Source organism: Anser anser (assembly GCF_964211835.1).
Source record: "Anser anser genome assembly, chromosome: 10".
NCBI lineage: Eukaryota > Metazoa > Chordata > Aves > Anseriformes > Anatidae > Anser > Anser anser.
The window spans coordinates 15,499,252-15,518,953 of NC_139730.1; the positions used below are offsets into that span (position 1 = coordinate 15,499,252).

Genomic DNA, 19,702 nt, shown 5'->3' on the forward strand with positions numbered 1-19,702 from the left:
TACAGTTGCCTGTTTAGGTGTCCTATTTGTAAGGTGAAGAGATGCATTGAATTGCTTGTTTTGTTTTGTTTTTATTTCTCACTGTCACATTTTCCTTTATCACTAACGTATCTGTTTCTGCTGTTTTCTTGCTCTTACAAAACAAATTAAACAGAAAATAAATAAAAAAAATGTTTTTGCATTTAACCTTATTAAAAGTCCATAATGTATTCCCATTAGGAACGCCTAAGCAGGAACAAGAATAGATGTTATACAGAATTAAAATATAATTTTACAACAAGAAGTCAATGAGTATTGGGAGAGAAATCACCATTCTTTGCTTAAGCCTGTAACTTGGATTCAATGTTCAAATTCAGAAGGCTAAAAAATTTAGAAGGGGGCACAGAACAGTCATGTGTCCAAGTTGAGCACTAAAGAGTGAAGCAGGGAGATGACAAGCAGGAGCATAGTTGCATGTCTCAGGCTTGCCTTAATGATTTTTTAACTTGCAGCTCTGAGAGCAGGTGAAAAGGGTTGGTAATTAGTCAGAGAGGTTTTTCTTTCCTTTCTTCATAGATAAAGACCTTGCTTTATAGAGGAATTGGAATCAGACATTTAACTTCTTTGTCTTTAATATATTTCCTCTAGAAACAATAACAATGCTCACTATATGGCAACAGAATCTAATCTGTTTTGATATAATCTGTTTTTGTGATAGTGTGTGACAGAGTGAATATCCAGCATTGCTGAGCTGTTGTGATGAGGCTGTATGACAGAAAGCTTTCAAATCCTGCAAAAGAGTCTTCAGTAAAACCTGATAATGTGCTGTATTAGCACAGCTGTATGTATGTTTAATTTGTACTCATCTCTGGTCTGACACTGTAGTGTGGAGGTGTTTTGTTCTGAATTCCAGCACAAGTTTGACTAAGGAGCAACTTCAATAAGGCTTGTATGTGGTAGTAACGTTACCTATGTGTAAGAGGAAAAAGCACAGTATGCTTGTTTGTAGTGGTAGGTGATATTTAAGATGGATGAACAAACTTGCAGAGTCTTTTCTGGAATTGGACGTATGCAGATAAATGAATTTACAGATTTGTGAATAAGTAAATATTCATTTACCAGGTTAGTGAGCTCTACAGCAATTAGAAACGCTGAGTTCCTTGTACTTCCTCCTGGGAGTATGTAAATGTTATGGAAGGAATTACATTTGACTTTATTCCTAAATTTGCTGCCTTCTGTCCTTTAAGAAATCAGCATCGATGGCATGATTTAGAAATTAGTGTCACAAAGGAGGACTTCTGAGTATTGTAAACTGTTTCAGTCTGATTGTAATGGGGACTGCTTAAGAATTCTGTTAAATCTGGTGACTTACAAGTTTGAACACAAGCTTTTACTTACTGAAGTAAAAGCTGATGATTCAGCTTAATGTGGTACTAGTCTGCATGAACAGGTAAATTTCAGTCAGTGCTTACCAGTTGTACTCTGAGATGTGATGTATTCCTAATATCAGGGGCTAGCCTCATGTCAGGCATGTCAATGTTACAGCAGCTGTCAGTTATAGATTTTAGTATTTACCTGTTTTACCAAACTTTCTGGCAGCTATAAAAATGTGCCCTACCAGTGGTTCTGTGGTGATTCAGTACTTTGCTTATGGAAAAAGTGAAGTTTTGAAGTTCCATACTTGTTAAATTTGCTGGCATCTTCTTGACAAGATATTCTTGGTGTTAACTGCACTTCTCAGGTACTGCAATTCTGGGAGCATGATTACAATATTTAGTGTGATACTGCCATCCATTATCACCAACACCACCTACTTTTGCAGAGCTGTAGCAGTGGGCGTAATGCTATCTGGTTCACATTATTGGCCTACAATTCTATACACAGAAAAAAAAATTCAGACTTACAATAATATGGATATACGTTTAGTTTGAAGATTATTATCCATATCTCTAACTGAGGAATGTCTTTTTGCAATGGGAAATGATTTTCAATGAGAGGTGCAACCTCATTTTTTCCCTTGGCATTTACGTCTGCAGCAGAGGGGCAGCGTTTGGTGAGCAGGTGACACTGTTCTGAGGGGGCCAAAGCCTCTTCACGTGGTCCAGTGTTGAAGCTGGTGCTGTTTGGGCACCTGTTTGTGTCACAGCCAGCTTAATTGCTGTGACCTTAATGAATCTTCTTTTCCAGTTCAAGACAAGATGAACCAAATAAAATACATGCATCTTTCAGAATGACATAAAGGTAAAGAGCAAATGCTATGCAAGTGCAGGAGCTTGCCTTGTAATTTGAGGGGGATATGGTACAGAAAATGTTGCTAGATCTTCCCAAGCACAAACCAATATTCATTAGCCCAATCAGTGGTACCAAAGGTCACACAACAGAGACTGTGGCAAATTCTTTGCAACTGGTACTAAAAGATGCAAATATTTGCTGTGTTTTGTGTACTGTGATGAAAAGTTATGACTGGGACTAAAGGCTCCTTTTATATTATCAGCTATCTTGTAACAAAAAGACATAGCCTACCTTAAAGTAGGTTTAGACAGACACTAAGGTGCTGCCAGACTTGCTGCCATTGGTACTCTCTGGTCCTGTGCTGTCCTGCACTGTTCTTTGTGTGTGCCTCAATGATTGATATCCAGCCTCAGGTCACACTTAATCTGGCCAATATTTATTTTCAATCAAACCATGAGCAGACTTTGAGGCCATGTAACATACTAGTGTCTGGGCAGAAGGGTTTCATTTTGCTCAGGGGTTAATATGTAGTCAGTTGCTTGGTTTATTCATGTCCTTATGACCTTTGGTCCTTTTAGAAGGGATGAGGAGGAAGCTCCTGTCTCTCAGCTACTCTTTGTTCCTGAATTGCTCACAGCTCCTTCAGCTATTGTTCTCCCTCTAGGCAAGAATCTCTGTGTGAGCCTTTTAGCCCTTATGTCTCTGTTCTCATTCTGCAGCAACACTTTGCAGCTTTCCTCTTCCACAGTCATTTCATCTTCCCTTGGTGGCACAGGGCCTTTCCTTGGCCCAAAGGCAGGAGGCCACCTGTACAGTGTCCTGACTGCACCAAGTTTCTTGTCATGAAGCCAGCGATTCTGTGACAGACACATATATAATAGTTATTGCAGAGACACGTTTAATTTATGAAAGAAGTTTAATTCCCTCAAAGGAGCAAAAGCTTAAATAACCTTAGCTAGATTTTGAGCTGCATATTATGTGAAAAACTTTGGTAGCAATACAAAAATATAAGTACAGGTAAATTTATGTTCAAGATGCCTTATGTCTTGTACTATGATTGAGAAGTAGTGAAAAGAAGAGAATCTTATAATTAGACCATGCTCTGTGGGAGGGACTGTTTCTCCATGCGGGGACTAATGTGTTTACTGACTTTATATTATGTTCTGCTCATACCACTGTAATGGGAAGTGAGTGGTAGTTCCATTTGGTGACCTAGTAAAGGATAAGGTTAAGGTGCTCATGAGAATTTATATCTGTCAGCTGTCCTTAATTATAATAAGCATGGAGTTTTGGATAGCTGGGTGAGAATGGCCATTTTGGGGATGTTCTGTCAGGTTGGGTATGGCAGGAATCTTTTTTTTTTTTTTTTTTTTTTTTTTTTTTTTTTACATTTTTTCCTATGGAGCACATCTGTGGAATTATTTCAAGTTATTTTCAAGACTGTTCTTCTGATAGCTGATATTTGGCCATCAGAAACAAGACACTGGTGTCTTTTGAAAATTAGACTGGGTGAGATTGGGCATGCTCAACTATCAGCTAGAGCAGACAAAGTAAAAATGGAGGAAAATGGAAGACAATTTTCACAATAATAGTGTTGACAGAATTGACCCACTGCATGGGGAGTACTTCCATAATTTTTGTCCTGTAGTTGTCTTTAAGCTAGAGTGTCTGTTGGACAATGACAAGGGATTTCCTTTTTCCAAAATGGAAATCTTACAAATGCTTGGCTGGAGGCATGTGACCTTTTATTTTCAAATGTTAACATTATTTTGTGTTGCTGTTGCTTCAGACTTGCAAGGACGGGTTTGACATGAGCTTATAGGCTGATATTCCTAACTCTGTTTTGGGAGTTCAGGACATGTCTGATGGTTTGTTAGGAGAGCTCTCTTGTATGACATCTATAGCTGCAGTATTTCAAACTAGGTTAAGCCAGGAATTTATGTGTAGGGCTGGTTTTGCCCGTAGAATGTAGGACTCAAGTAGAACAACTTTTGTCCAAGTAGTTGTAGCCCAAAGAAAATGATTCCTACTGGAACTCCCCTGGGCCCCCTAGAAGGATTGATCAACAAATGATCCAGTTTAACGCCTTCCCCAGACCCAGTGTCACATCCTGCACTTCTCGCTCCAGTGAGTGCCACTAGGGCTTCCCTGTTGTCCTCCACGCCGTTCTTGTAGCTGCAGAGAACGCTGCCGTGAGTCAGTTCCCCGGGGCATGTACATACCGTTCCGATGGCGGCACCCTGCTCAGGCGGTTGCCTCCCTGCAGATGGGAGGCCGCGCAGTCCTGCTCACCAGGCTGGGATGGCACCTGCCCTCCCTTCCAGGCGGAGTTCAGCTTGCCTTTACATAAAGGATGAGGAGGCTGTCAAGTCAGTCACATAACTCTGCCCTAGCCTGTAGGTTCTGGCTCATCTTGTCTCTTATCTCCATTATCTCAAATCATGTGGTATGTTCTTAGTGTAGCAGCCAGGTGCAGGCAACTTGTGGAGAGAAGGGGATGGAAGGAGACTGGTGGTGGTAATGAGAGCTCTTAGTGTGCTGCCTCCTCTCTTCCTCTAGCTCAGGGTTGCCTGAAAGCACAGGAAGAGATGCTATTTTCATAATTTCAAGGTCTGTGTTAGTAGCTTCTGGCTTGTTTCACTTGAATTTGCAAATGTGTGCAAAGTATAGTATCATTTTTAATGATACTAAATTTTGGGGGAGATGCTATGATAAATGGGTGAGCAATGGGGAAGCTGGAATGTATGTACAGAACAGATGAGAAAAGCCAATGAATGAATTTATTAGACAAGAGACCCATGGAAATTAATGCGAGTGTGTAGGGTGCATTGAATGTATGTACTCTACATAAGTGTGAACAAACCATGATCAGGAGAATCCATTTCTGGTGGTTATTTGGTGTTTTATTGCTCTCTTTGCGAAGACTGGGAGATGTTACTACTATATCAGCTTTCTAGTTAGGCTAAATAATACAAGCTTTTGGTGCTCTTTGTATATTTTTAATTATATTGGCTTAACCTGGTGCATAGAAACAAGTTCAAAAAACAAATGAATCCAAAAATACATTAAAAGCCAAGGTCCTGGATGAAATTGTAAGATTTCCATGTTCTATTGCATAGCTGTGAGCTAATTTAGTGACAAACTTATTTCCAGAACTTTTTATTTTAACCTTGGATACTTGAACTGCAAAGACCTGCAGTAAAGAACATTCTATAAGTTTTAATTCCTCAGATGCTACATGGGAAAAAAGTGTTGATCTGAATTTATGCCTGCTGTTTTTTTTTTTTTTTGTCACAAATATTTATACTTAAAACTGTTTCAACAGATTTTATTTCAGATACAAAAATTAGATCACATTTTGATGTAATGTATTTGGAATCACAAAAAGAAAAATGTTATTAACTAGGATATTAACTAACTGCAATTTGGATTGAAATATTTCAGTCCAAATTGAAAAACAAGTGCACATATGTAAAGTATGTGTGTAATAAAAATTACTTGGAACTCAAAAAACTTTTCAAAGTCACAAATGGACTAATGTTAATGAGCGCTTTGGCAGTGGTGCGGGCACATGACACTTCTAGGAGAAGAATAAGATTAATATCTTCTGAAATGACCAATTCCAAGTATCACAATGATTCTATTTTTCAAGTGCAAGTCTGATATCAACCATTCAAGCTACTGTATTTTGTGAATGCAGACTGCAGTATGAGATGTTTATTTTAAAGTAACATCAAATAAGCAAAATGGGACCACAGCAAAAGCACGCAAAATGAATTGATGTGTATTGCAGCAGTATCTCTAACAAAATTGTGAATTTTGCAGAGCTTTAATTACTAGTTAACTAGATTCAAGATGGGTCTGTATATAAGCTAAACAATAGATACAAAAGAGCATTATGCAGAGCATAACATGCCTCTAAGCATTGTTTGTTCCACTTGATTTGCAGTTCCACATAATAAGATGCCATTTGGGCTAGAGATTTACTGTATGCCTTACCTTTAGTAGACAGGCAGAAAATTTTTAATCATCTATAGTCACTACTCCAGTTAGAAGATAACTACTCATAAGGTTTATTTTCTAGAAATCTTTTACTGAGATTTGGTTATAATAGTCTGGAGTATAAATTCACCATTTGTGGTAGCTGGAATTGAAGATAAGTTCAAGTAGCTTACTTCGAACTGCACCATACATTATGTAACTCTAATGATTTCAAACGTAGCTTAAGTTATCTAACTTTTATATTTATATATGTAAATATATGTACATATATGCTTTATAAGTCTCTAATATTCTACACTATTTTTGAGTTAAGTTGCCAGGACTGGGCAGTAACTAAAGAACCTGTAAATTCTTTGGGATGAGGACTTGGGAGAGGTCATTTTTAATGTGAGTTCTCCAATGCTAAGGTGGAAGAGTGTGCTTGAACTTGTGGAAAGGCATGTTCCTTTCAAGTTTTTGTCTTTGATATATTGCTCAGTAGTGTTAGGTGCATGGAGAAGCCTGGATTTTTTTTTTTTTTTTTGTGGGAGAGAAGGTAAATTGTACTGGTCTGGTTTTCCATCATCTCTTCAATAAGGATTTCCCAATTTTGACACTACAGAGACACCTTTCCTTCTAGCTTCTAGGTTAATAGAGGAATATTTTGCTTATTGTAACAGTCAAGGGTACACCTAAGCTGCCAGGAAAAGTCCAGTGGAGGCGCTTATTCCAGGAGAGATCTCCTGCTCACAATCAGCTAACCCGAGGCTGGTTCAGGGTGAGACATACTGTGAAAATTCTCCCATCTGGAGAACTCCCTTGCTGTGTTATTTAACTAGAGCACAATGTGTGGCTGGCCTTTTGTGAAAATGAGAGTTGCAGGGTCCAAGTAATAGGCAAGGAACACTGTAGTGAATGTGAGTGATAAATGGCACTTCTCCACAGCTGATGGGATCTTGGGTCAGCATCATGCAAGCTATTGCTGATATTTCCCAGATGCAGTGAGTCAATAACATGGAAATTTAATTAACTCGGAGCCAGGCATCTTGTCCTTTCTTGTGAGTGTCCAGAACAAACCAGATCACGCAGCATAGGTGTTGTACAGGTTTCAGGATGATGAACTGTATTTTTTGCTAGCAACTATTTCTGAATTAATGCAGAGATCTAGGGGATGAGTTATTTGTAAATTAAGTAACTTTAGGGAAATGTGAATTGGATTTGTCTCCTTGTGCAAGCAACTATAGCAACATAATAGCATGTACGATAGAGCTATATTGCTTTGTGCAATCGATGGGTGTTTATTTGTGTAACAAATGGCATTTACAGTTGGTCAGAACATAAATTTGCAATCCACACTTGAAACTCGGTAGTATCTTTTATCTGTACTCATAAATATAATTGCCTTCTCTAGAATTGCTTATACAAATATCTGAGAGCTGCCAGAGAAAATAGGTACTAAAGCACTTCAAGACAGAAGGAAAACTTTTGAAAGACTGCCCCATAACATAGAGGACCTGGAGCAATGCTGCTTTGAGTCCTTGTTCCACCTTCTTCCAGGCTTTCTCCTTTCCTCACTGCTTGAACTTGCTGAGAACTCTGCAGCATGGATGATTGAGCAAGAAGTGCTACAACAGGGTAACAGGCAAAAGAAAACTATCAAGACAGTGAGGGACTGGAAAAATTACCTACTGAGGATTTTGGCCCCAGGTAGGGATGTGAAACCTACTACGGAACTGGAAAGCTCTCTGCTGTAGAACAGGCTGGAAAGGACATTTGATAGTAATAAGGAAATAAGTAAGCTGTTGGAGTATGCTAAAGGTGTCAGCTGCCACAAATGATTGAAATAGTTTATTCTTTTCCATGCTCTCCACATTTTCACATATCCTGTGATATTTCATCTCCCATAACAGCAGCATGGAATACATCTTTGTTTATTGCTGAAATTGTTAAATAGAGTAGGTTAGCAAGTTCTGTTGCTTCTAGTTCTGATGCTGCTGTTGGGGCAGAGTGAGCAGGGAAATGGCAGAAAACTTAATTTTTTTTCTTGTTCTAGCTTTGGTATTCTAGTTTTCTTGTTTCTTGCTTTGGTATTCTTTTTCCAGCCTTGAAGAGGATGGGTTGCTAGGTATGGGAGCAATCTTTTTATCTTAAGTAACAAAAAACAGGGATCTAGGAGCTCAAACTTTCACTAGTACTGGCTCTACTGGCAAACTTTCACTAGTACTGGCTCTATGCCACGTGTTATTTCATTTTTAGGCTAAAAATGGTTTATTACATAAGAGAACAGAAAGTAAAATAGGTTGTTTAATGCAATAAAGTAACCCATAAACACTTACTACAGATAAATTGGGAGTAAGTGCTTTGGTAGAAGCAAGATTGGAGTGGTTTTTTAGTTTCACCATTGGATTCATTGTAAAAATGTGTGTTTCATTGCACTTTGAGCATTGTGTTTCTTCTGAATTTGGAAATTAAAAGCAGGTATCAATACAGGAAAAAAGAAGTCTTTTTAACAAGTTTTCCAGGTCTACAATACGACCTTAATCTCAAAATGGGATCTAATGAAAGCTGCATTATTCCTTAGTGCTTAGGTGCAGTTAAAACTACCTAGGCAGGTGAGTAATAATGTAAGTTGTAAGTGCTTTGTTTTCTCAGATTCTAGTATAAGGAGAGGCAGCTCTTGGTCAGTAGGTGGGATGTGCATAGACAGTGAACCAGGCCAGTTCAATTCTCTCAAAATTTGTTTTGTTGGTACCTGTATTGCCTGGAAGCTAGTAGTTTTTCATGTCAGGCTGCAACCATGGCACAGTAAAAGACTACATATCAGTGTGATTTTTGAGTCTTAACTAAGATTTATCAGTCAGGAATAGGAAACAGACATGATCATTTTCACTATCATACTAGTCAATGATTTAAAAATAAAATAAAAATCCAACAGTTGCTTCATTCGCTATTCCCTGGCAAATGCTGCAAACGGAAGGTCAGTGGATACACACCCATCAACATATAAACAAGATAGATTTCAGATGATGTTTTGTACATGATTTCCTTGTAAGTACTTCATATTTATGTGTTTTTTTTTTTTTTAAATCGGAAGTGTTGGAAACATGCAATTCTTTTCCCATAGCTGCTTGCTGTGTCTTTTGAGAAATAAATGTGGAGAGCTTTTTAATGAGATGTCTTTATGAATGCACAACCTCAAATACATCAGCATGAAAGAAACAGCAAAAGTAAATGTTGTCCTGCTTGTGTTCTTGGCAGGCTCTTAAAGCATAGCTGTGTCCAGTTGCATTAACTTTAAGGAAAATCTATGATCTTAAGGGGACTGGGAGACTTTGAGAGGTGATGGCCCAGCTTGGGTAAGTGAAGTTTAAGGCAGATGCATCTCCTATTCTCCAGTGCATGGCCGGGGCGGGGGGGGCAGGGTGACAAGCACTGATCCTGGGTTTCAGCCCAGTGCAGGCCTTTGTGCAGCAGTGGACTACTGCTGGATGCTTGCTCTGACACTGGCTTTGGGCTTCCTGGTGGACCATGTGCCAGCACTGGATTTACTTAGCACAGATATAGTTCCTTCCACATCACAAACTTATCACAGTCCCTATGCCATGTATTTGGTGACCACAGTGTATATTTGCCACTGTAAATCAATGGCAGTTTGTTGGATTGCAGTCCTGTCACTTTACCTGTGCAGGACAAGTGTACCATATGGGGGCTTCTGACTCATACACCCAGATTTTTGGTGAGATGGAAGCTAATATTTTTTATAGCAGCTTTTGATAAAGCTGCCTTGAATGAAAAGTTAGCTCTGGGTGTATCTTGCAGTCTAAGAGGGAGAAAAGTAGATTTTGGAAGCACCTTATGCAAGTACCTCCTGAACCTACAAATAGGATAAGGTAACTTATCCTTTAATGGATAAGCTACCATGTCTGTGGGAAACTATTTTAAACAGTACAGTGGGAAAGAGGAGTGTCACAAGTGACTCAAAGAGATGAGACACCACAGACTGGGTTTCAAAGATACGCGGTATTTAATTACTGTGCAGATATCACTGTAATCACAGTATCCATCCAGTGCCCATGGAAAACAATCCACTTTTTGAATGAATTCAGGGAGGTTTGGATCTGGATACAGCCCAGACCTGTATTTAAGTTTGCTTAATGATACTACTTTTGAGGTGTGACTAAATAGCATTAAATATTTGCATAATGTCTTTTAGCTGGAAAATTCATATAACTACTGAAAGTTAATTTAAAGCAGATAACTGCTTTGAGTGATCAAAACCCCAGAAATGTCAAAGCTGCTTGTTTCTATTTAAATTGTTGCAAGACATATGGCTTTTTTGATGAATTTTTACATAGAAAAATTACTGGTTACCAACCGGCTGGTTGTTAGGGTATCCCATTGCACAAGGTGACAGGGTGCTGTAATGGACATGGGCACATAAAACATTGAGGGAGAAAGCAGGGTGTGTGTTACAGTGCATCAGTTCCTCTGCAGTACTTGCCTGTGTGCATCTTCTCTGCCTGCAGAAACCCTGGTGTGACAGCTTTCTGCTGGGCAAGAGAGCACTCCCAGGTAGTTACGTTGGAGAGGTCTGCGTGCTCTTAGCTCATACCCCAGTTTGCTTTGCAATAATTCATTCATATAGTGAGTTCTGATTTCCATTATTTCATAACAGATAGCTTGTGAATTTCAGAGCAAATAAATGTTGAAGATACCCAGTTACTCTGTGACAGTGTTTTCTAAAACCTTTTAGAAGAATGAAGTATTAAATTTAGACTGATGATAAACATGCTGAAATATATCTACATGTAATGGCATAAGCATGCTAATGTATTTTCATGTCTTTATTTTTAATCTGTTATCACTTCGTCTGCTGTTAGATCCCTCCATCCCCTACCCAAAGATAAGAGCTTTGGTGTGACTGCAAACAAACAAAAAAAAATCCTTCTTGGAGAGAAGAAAATTTTTTTTCCATAATCTCCTTTTAGGCTGGCCTTTGTGCTTGTGTCCAGAGAGATTACGGGAGGGTACTTGAGAGTGGTGTCTCCAGTAGAGAATGATTTTTCAGACTCTGTTACGGTCATTTACTAACTGCAGTTCAGAACCTGACCTCTCAGGCACTGTCATAACAGATTGTCAAGGTGAAAGTGTAATTATAGGCCAAAGCTGGTGTAAATTTTTACATATTAAAGAGCTGTTCTTAAACTTCCTCTACCATTCAGTTATTTTAGTTTTGTGGTGGAAATGAGCTGTCCAGTCAGCATGAATTTAAAGGACCACATTTCATGTTGGCCTGTACTATTATGAAACAGATTACAACCTTCAAGACTTCTAGGACATGTGTCATGTCTAAAAGAGGACTATCTGATGTCGTACAACTATTGAGTTAATGCTTTCTCTTTATTACTTCTCTTTCCATCACAAACAAAAACTCTACGAATATCTCTACAACTGGTATTTCTTTCACTCGAGGAAAATGCTAGCCAACCTGAATGATTTTTTGAGCTATCTTTAAGGATAGGTGTAAGAAAGATGAACAGTTCTATTACCCAAATGGAACTTCAGGCACAGCACATGGAGACACTGATCCCATTAAGGAAAAATGCTGATTTTAAGTGAACTGCCATTGGCAGTTCACTTGTAACTAGCATTATGGTTCGGGGCTTGATTTGTTTTCTTCTTCATTACCCATAGTGCTTTTCTTTTTATATTGGATATCTTTTTCCCTCTAGGCTCAAAACATTACTGTGCCTCCAGAGCAAATATCCAACAAAAACAATGGCACATAATTTTTTTCCTCTTGCTGCTGATACCTTTAATCAGAAGTATAGACAATTCCAAAGCAGCTAAATCAACACGTGCTGGCCTTTGAGCACACAGGGTGCTGCTGTTGATGCAGATACCTGAGGGGATATCTGAGCATTTGTCACGGCACTGATTTTCTGTGACCTTCCATGTTAGTTATGTTGAAGAGTGGAATTATTGCTGTGTATCCGATGGTTCCTTTGGCTGGCATGGTGACAACTGCAACAGACTGTCAATATCATGTGCTTGGCTTTACTTTTTTCCCCTTAGGGTACTGCCTGTTTTGCTCAGCTGGTAAAACCCAGCACATCCATACTTGTTCTCCATTTTTCTCTAACTACATTTGTTCATGCAATATGCTTTTGGACTAGTGCTTCTTTGCTGTATTAGCCCTTTTACTGTAGTTACTGTTGCGGCAGGGGATTAATGTCTCATTCCAGTAGTTAGAAATGGTTGGAGAGAACCTTGGCTTTTCCTTCTGGGCTGGTTGCCAGTATCCTTGCCAGTAGACAGTGTTGGGTGGTGATGCTAATTTCTCCTATTTAATTGTACTACCTGAGCGTATGTAGTATGGATGCCTCCATACTTACCGGACAAGGCTGCAATGCTTGTTCTTCCATGGCTATGCTCTCCATGTGTCCCACTTGATTTGCTTGAATCATACTTTGTTCCTAATCCATCTTAACTTGCTGTTTTCTCTTCTTGAACTTCTCCTTGCAGTACTGTGATTTTTTTAGTTATCTGCATTTTGACCTATTGATTTGAGATGTTTCTTTATTGTTTTTTGGTCCAAGTGTGGCCCTTTCATCTGGCTCAATAGATAGTCTAGTGTTTTATTAATCTGCTTGCTAATCCATAACTGACAATCACCTTTTAAGTCCACGATAGTACATGAGAACATGCAGGCTAAGTAATTGTTGCTTTTCTTTTAGCAACTGTAGTTTTTTCCCTAGTTCTTCGTATAACTTTTTAGGTCTGCTATGAATTTGGATATGTATAGCTACTTTTTCAACCACAGGACAAAATATCTTGGCTTAAAATCACATGAGATTTGTCTCTGACATGGACAAGGTACTTGAAGGGTCAGACTCCTACGCTTCCTGTGTAGATTGCGAATGCTCATGAGAGTGTTTTCATTAGTATTCATGGAACATTCTCATTCTGCAAACATTCGTGTGAACAGTATTTGTCAGAACCTACTTATTATACCTAAGCCTTCAATAGAAGTTTAACATCCTAGGCCAACATTTCTTTCAAGGCTGTAACAGGTTATTCATTTTATCAAGCAGGCTGTTTGCAACACTGTGTTTAACTGCATGTCAGCCATAGGAAATCATGGATAAGCTACAAGATTGGCTTCTCTATGGGAATTCATGTCGGCTTGCACACAACTTCTTTAGCTAACTCTATTACTGTAAGGTTATTATCAAGTAGATATATGTGGTGCTGACAGCTCCTGACAGGAGAGTGCTTTATTACATAGAAGCTTGCAAAGAAAAACTTCAACGTTACAACATGATAATCTTTTATGCCCAGAAAGCTACATATTGGACAAGAAACCCACATAATTAATATTAATTGTAATGAAGTGTGACAATCAAGAAAGAATAACAGGAGATTTTTCTCTTAAGTCAAGACCTCAATAGAACAGAAGATATAGAGCCAGCCAGAGATGGATGATGGAAGAACACTGGCACTGAATAATTCATGAAAGAACGCAGTAGATTGCATGTGAGGTCTGGAGCCTTTTAAAGGCCTATGAATAGATGACAAAGTTCACTCGGTTCAGATAAATAATGATGAGTCTTAAGAGAGAAGGAAGGTGCATGTGATGTAACATAAACTATTAATAAGAGTTAAGATGTCATATACTTGCCATGTCAAGTGTGAATGATCAGAACATGCAAAGTAATGTATGTAATGTGTAACATGTAAAGGAAAAAAAGCAAATATGACCTTCATAATGTTTGGTAATTTAAATGCTTTTTAACTGCATGCTTATGGCATAAAAGAAAATTCTACTATTTTGAGAGCAATATGTGCATTAGGAGCATTAAAACCAAATATGGTACATGAAATACATGGGAGCGGTAGGTAACATAACATGTAATGAACAGTGTTGCTTGGGTTAAAATAGGTGAGTGTGAGAAGAGGTTCTACTCGATTCATGAATGTCATAATTTGAATTAATATTGTTTCAAGAAATTCTGGTCATGCACTTTATTCGGATCTTAAAAACAGGGATGTAAGGCTATTGGAGACTGACTAGAAAAGATGTTTTGTACTGAATGAAGTTTCCACTACAGATATGAGAAAGTATTTCTGGGAAAACATTTCTGTAGAGAGACCATTGTACTTAAAAGAAAAAATGTTTGAGTTTTAAGGCTTGTCAACAGGATTTAATAATGGATCTTTTTCTGCTAGCTTCCTGAAAGTCAATTCACAATTGACCATCAGCCTTGTCAGCGATCAGCCAGGCCAGTGTTCCCTTTTGGGGTTGTGAAGTGGCCTAGCTGGCATTAGCAAGGGTCTGATGCATGTTTCTGGGCAGTCCCTTTGATTTCCTCAAGCTGAATAAATTAAGTACCACAATAAATGGGAAATGAGTTCTTGGTTATTTTATCTACACTGCTATCAGTCTGCCAGTTTTTCTCCAGACCAGTAAAGCTGTTGATTTAATTCCTAACATGAAAATAGAAAGTTAGAAAAATTGTAAGTTAAATGTGAGAGGCTAAGCATGTACACTCCGTTTTGAGGAGTGTAATGTTGCAGCGGTGTGGAACAGCAGCCTTTGGGTTTGTAATCCATGCAGGACAAGGCAGCTCAACCCAGGTGGGGGGAGTGGGGTTGCAGTGTGTGGGCTGCAGAGGCTGGTGGAACTAATGCTTCCTGCTCTGCAGCTGGGAAGCCTGTGCAACATGGTTTCTTCAAGAGCATTGCGGGGGAGAGGTTCAGGAATGCCTTAATGACAACAGTCAAAGGCGTAAGAACCTTCTGTAAAGAAATACTAAGCCTCGTGTAGTCCACAGGGATTGGTACATCTCACACTCTGGTGCATGGTGCATGAGGTAGTTTTGTATTGACACAGGTCTTGATATTCTGCTGCAACCTTTCGTAGTGTTAGCAGAACACTGGAAAATAAACAAGATTTTGTTATGAAGCCTGAAAATTACTGATGCAGCTATGGTATATCCTCTGTCAGATATTTGGATAGTAAACTGAGTTTGTTTTACACTGTCCTACCTTTCTCAATTCTGATGTGACAGATTTGTGTTAATGTATATGGTTGTGCTGTAGAGGTTGTCACAGGGAAGTGAGAAGTTCTGGCAGCTGAGTACAGGGCATTTGGGAACTATCAGTGTTGGGAGTGGTGTGGGAAATGATTTGGAAGCTGGGTATGAGCATGTTGTTTCTGCCTTCAACACTGAAGGAGCAAACAATAGTTTCAACTTGCAATTCAACTCATATGAATGGGTAGTTGACACTCCATATTCCTATTGTTTTGACTGTCAACAAATCCAAGAAAACTGTGTTGAATGGGTTCTCATGTGATGAGTATTTTCTTATCTGTGACTACAAGAGTAAGGATGAAACCTCAGGTCTCTCATCTGGGGTTGTAGCTAAGTGTGGGCACTGGCCAGGTGGTGTGGCCGCTCTAATGCCTAGAAGCGATGTCAGCAAAATGTTCCCTGTAGCAGGAGAGCTTATTTTTGCTGAAAGGGTGAAAAATAAACATTGCAATTAACAGAATATCAGAGTTACTTTACTTGAGTACTGCACTAGCATAGATACTGACAAGGGGGTTAGAAGCTGCTTGGGGTTTTTTTTTCAGCAAGTATTTGTATTTGAAAAGAGTTTAGGATAAGTACTAGTTTCCTTTACTGCATCATTCAGCATTTTGTTGTGGTCACTTGAATTAAGGAGCTGAAACTTCCAAGTATACAGAAATAGCACATCTAGAAAACAGGGAAGCAGCCCTGTATAGCAAGTCAGGAAGGCACACGTAATTGTAGCAAGGTGATCACTGAAGACAGATACTTGCAGATGTGATTGTAAGAGCAGATGGCAAAAGGCACTTAGCTGTAGAAAATCTGTTATTGTAACTGAAGTCTTTCAGGAACAGATGCAAATCCTAGCTTTAGGTGGAGTAAAGCTCTGGAATAACCAATAGGAGCTGGCTGGCAAGATGGTCTTCTACACATATAAATGCTAATGTAAATGTCCTAATGCAAATTTAAGCATTGAAAAACATTGTGTAGATTTGGGAAAATCCCTAAAATTTTAATTCCATAAGCAAAGTATTTTGGCAGCACATGACAGAAATAATCCTGTTCCCAGATGTTTCATACTATTGCAGTTGAAACTACTTGTATGGCCTTCTTCAAGACAGCTCTAAAATAGCACAAAAGCTTATTGGAATATGAAGCAACTCATATACAGCGCGGCAGAGCACTATGTGTGAACTCTTAACATTGCAGTCTTCTGGGGAAATACTACAGGGAACTAACTGAGTCTTCACCAAGCTTTAAAGCATGTCGATTAGAGAGCAGGGTGGAAGAAAACTCCTGAAACTGAGGGAGACGTAGTCCTCTGCAGATATATATGGACGCCATAACATACCATATGCTGGCATTTCTGGGCTGTGTGCTGACAACTGGCTTTTGTACTGCAGATGACATGGAGGTGTCTGAGTATTCAGACTTCCTTGGGCATTAAGGTTTCTGTGTTCTTTTCATAGAAAGACAAGGGAAATGTATTTGTTGCTACATTTGGTTATATGCATATGTCAGCAAGCTGAAAAGCATTTATTTTTCACTCCAAAAATGGAGTCTTAATGGAAATGATTAGGTGCTGAACAAAATACATGAAAAGTGTGGCAAATGTGTTGCTAAATCCCTGAGGGGGTTGGGTATTATCAGTTTAGTGTTCTAAAAACCTTGTGGAGCCTTCAGGTAGGATAACACTGGTTCATTTTTTGATTAGAGAATTTCAAATGAGTAAAAATTCCCAGCCTAAAGCTGAAGAAGCTTGTGCTACCTCAGCCTAGAAGGTGCAGGAAACACCTTTCGGGCTCATTGCGCTGCCTTGCATGAAGCTGTAGTGAAAGCCGTGAGTATCCCCTCAACGTGCTTCAACACAAGGGCTGTGGGACCACCCGAGTGGCAAAAAGGCAGCTAAATTAACGGGGATGTTCTTGTGCAAAGAGGAGGGCCCCGCTATGCCTGGCTCGCACGCCTCGCCGGCCGCTGCGGTCCCCGGGACGGGTCCCCACAGCAGCCGGTGGCGAGGGGGCCGTGCGCGGGGCAGTGCGGGGCTGGCGCTTCCCCTCACAGCCCGGAGCCAGCCGTCGGGCGGCCGCTCGCTGCCGGGCGTCTTCCCCGTCTCCCGCGGGACCCTTCTGCCCTCAGGCCGGCGGCGGGGGCGGGCAGAGAGCACGGCGGCTGCGGGGAGGCCCCTGAGGCCCGGCACCCCGCAGCCTCGCCGCCTCAGCGCCCACCTGGCCGCCATCTCATGCGCCCGGCTGCCTCGGCGCGGCGTATCGTTGAGCCTCGTGGGCTCCGCGGGGCTCGGCGGCTCCATTCGCCTTGCACTTGAGTATAAACTGCGGCACTGAGCCGGGCTGGGAACACCAAGGCCAAGCGGTAACCGCTGGGCGGGAAAAGCGCCGCAGCACCGGGGAAGGGCGGGCTCGGCCCGGCTGACCCTGAGGAGAAGGGCGGTGCCAAGGTGTTCCCTACTGGGCTGAGGGGGCAAGAAAAACTGCCCATTGCCGGAGCCTCAGCCGGCCGGCTCCCTGACAGGACTTGCTACTTGTGCTTAGCAAATTTCTTCTGGTATTTTGACCCTTAAATTGGTGGCTTGATTATTTAGGTGATAATAGTCATTGCCTTTTGAAGTACCTCTGCTTTCTTATGATGATTTTACTGTAACTGCAGAGGGCGAGTGGCAGTCTTACTACGTTTTGCCTTGTGCATGTATGTCTTCAGCTAACTGGCATAGTGATTCACAGCTTTGACCTGGACCCTGAAGATGTGGAGCCTGCAGGCCTCTGGACACCACGGCTCAAGATGTAAAGACAAATCAACTGTGTTTAATCAAGATGATCAATCACTGAGCAATTCACTTGCTATGCCAGGGCACAAAAGAGGGTATACATTGTCTAGGGGGATTATGACTGTGTTGCTCAGACAGTGTGAGGTGTCTTCTCATGTGTAAGTAACTCCAGAAAGAGGGATAGATAGATGTACTGCCATGGAATGGGTGAATGGTAGCAGTTAAGCAACTGCTGAATTATAGAGGATGGATGGACAAAAACCCAACAATACTATTTTAGAGCAAGCGCCATGTACTCACCAATCGTGGTACTGGCACAGAAAAGGGTATAGTTAAAATCAGATTAAAAAAAAAAAGTTACTGAGTCAATATCATAGTTATGTATGGACAGAAGATGTATTTCAAAGGGAGGATGAGGATCTGTGATCGGGGTTGACAGGCACTGTATGTACCTTTCAGATATTCTCTCCTTTGCTGTTGACTTCCACCTGGAGTGTTGAAGATTCCGAACAAGGAACTCAATGTCAGTTTTTGTTTTGTTAAACTCTGGGTATGTGTTGTGGGGCAGTGAGTATCCTATTTTTTTTTTCCATCCCATCTACAATTTTTAATCTTTCTCTTACCTTAAAAGCTAGAGAGTGTATAATTGCAGCAGTATATATCAGCGACAATTTGAAGACTATCTTTTCCTTAACAAAACAAACAACAACAAAATAACTTAAACTAGAAAAAATGTTTACCTCCAAATGTTCATGGTAAGGTTCTCCCAGAGCCATAATTTGCACGGCTTATTGACGTACTGCTCAAAATTAAATGTCTTTTCATATTTGGCTCTTAAGTGATTCTGTAAGGTCCTGTTTAACGGCCTCATGACAGTATGGCAGTTGTCCTATTAAATGGCCAAATATAACAAAAACAAATAAAGCGATGAACACATGGATGATGGTACGTGCACTATCACCTGATGTCAACGTCAGTGGCAGGCTTCAAATGTCTTCTCTTCAGCTACTTGGATTTATATGAATTATATTTTACTCTAAATACATTATTTTCCCTGCTGCAGGGTAAATCCTACCTGAAGTCAACTGTGCAGGTGCAAGAAGAGATTTCCTCTGTGACAAGAGTCTTGCTAAAGATGGAGATTTTCACTGTGGACCAACACATCCCACTTCTGTGAGCAGATTTGTCCTGAAATACAAAGGACTTGTATATGGTGAGTACAGTTATTATATACACATGATATAAAAGACCAGAGTATGGAAGTCACACCACAGACTGGAAATAAGGAGATGCAAACGCTTATAAAATACTGTTTTATATAGTGTATGCTTTCTGGTTTTGCATTTCAGCTGAGTATGTGGTTCTTAGCATTGCAAATGGCGGTACTGCTGATTCTTACATGCTTTGCTATTATGAGTACAGAGAATATCTGATATCTAAAACTGGGGAGAACTTGCTTAGAATTTTGAATATTTACCAATAATGAAATAAAAATACGAGTTAGAGGGAGAACCCTTATAAACTGATGTTTGGTCATACAAGAGTCACTGTAAGGGAGGGCATGAACAATAGGAGCTTAGAGTGAGGCTGGATCTATTCCAAACACTTTTTTATGGTCTTATGAAAAATTGAAATAAATACCATGTTGAGC

At 40.0% G+C, this 19,702-nt stretch overlaps 1 protein-coding gene across 5 annotated transcripts in view; it reads left to right on the plus strand.

The window, feature by feature from the left end:
- Nucleotides 1-631: 631 nt before the first annotated feature.
- The window catches only part of RORA (RAR related orphan receptor A), a 433,189-nt gene continuing 414,118 nt past the window's right edge, over nt 632-19,702 (plus strand). The window contains exons 1-3 of one of the 5 annotated variants that reach the window (XM_083851041.1): nt 632-820; nt 18,511-18,601; nt 19,115-19,264. The gene's annotated coding sequence lies outside the window, so the exon portion shown is untranslated. Of the gene's footprint in view, nt 821-4,802; nt 4,822-16,971; nt 18,068-18,510; nt 18,602-19,114; nt 19,265-19,702 lie in introns of those variants that run through there. The other 4 variants (XM_083851040.1, XM_083851042.1, XM_083851035.1 and 1 more) reach the window with 4 other exon arrangements.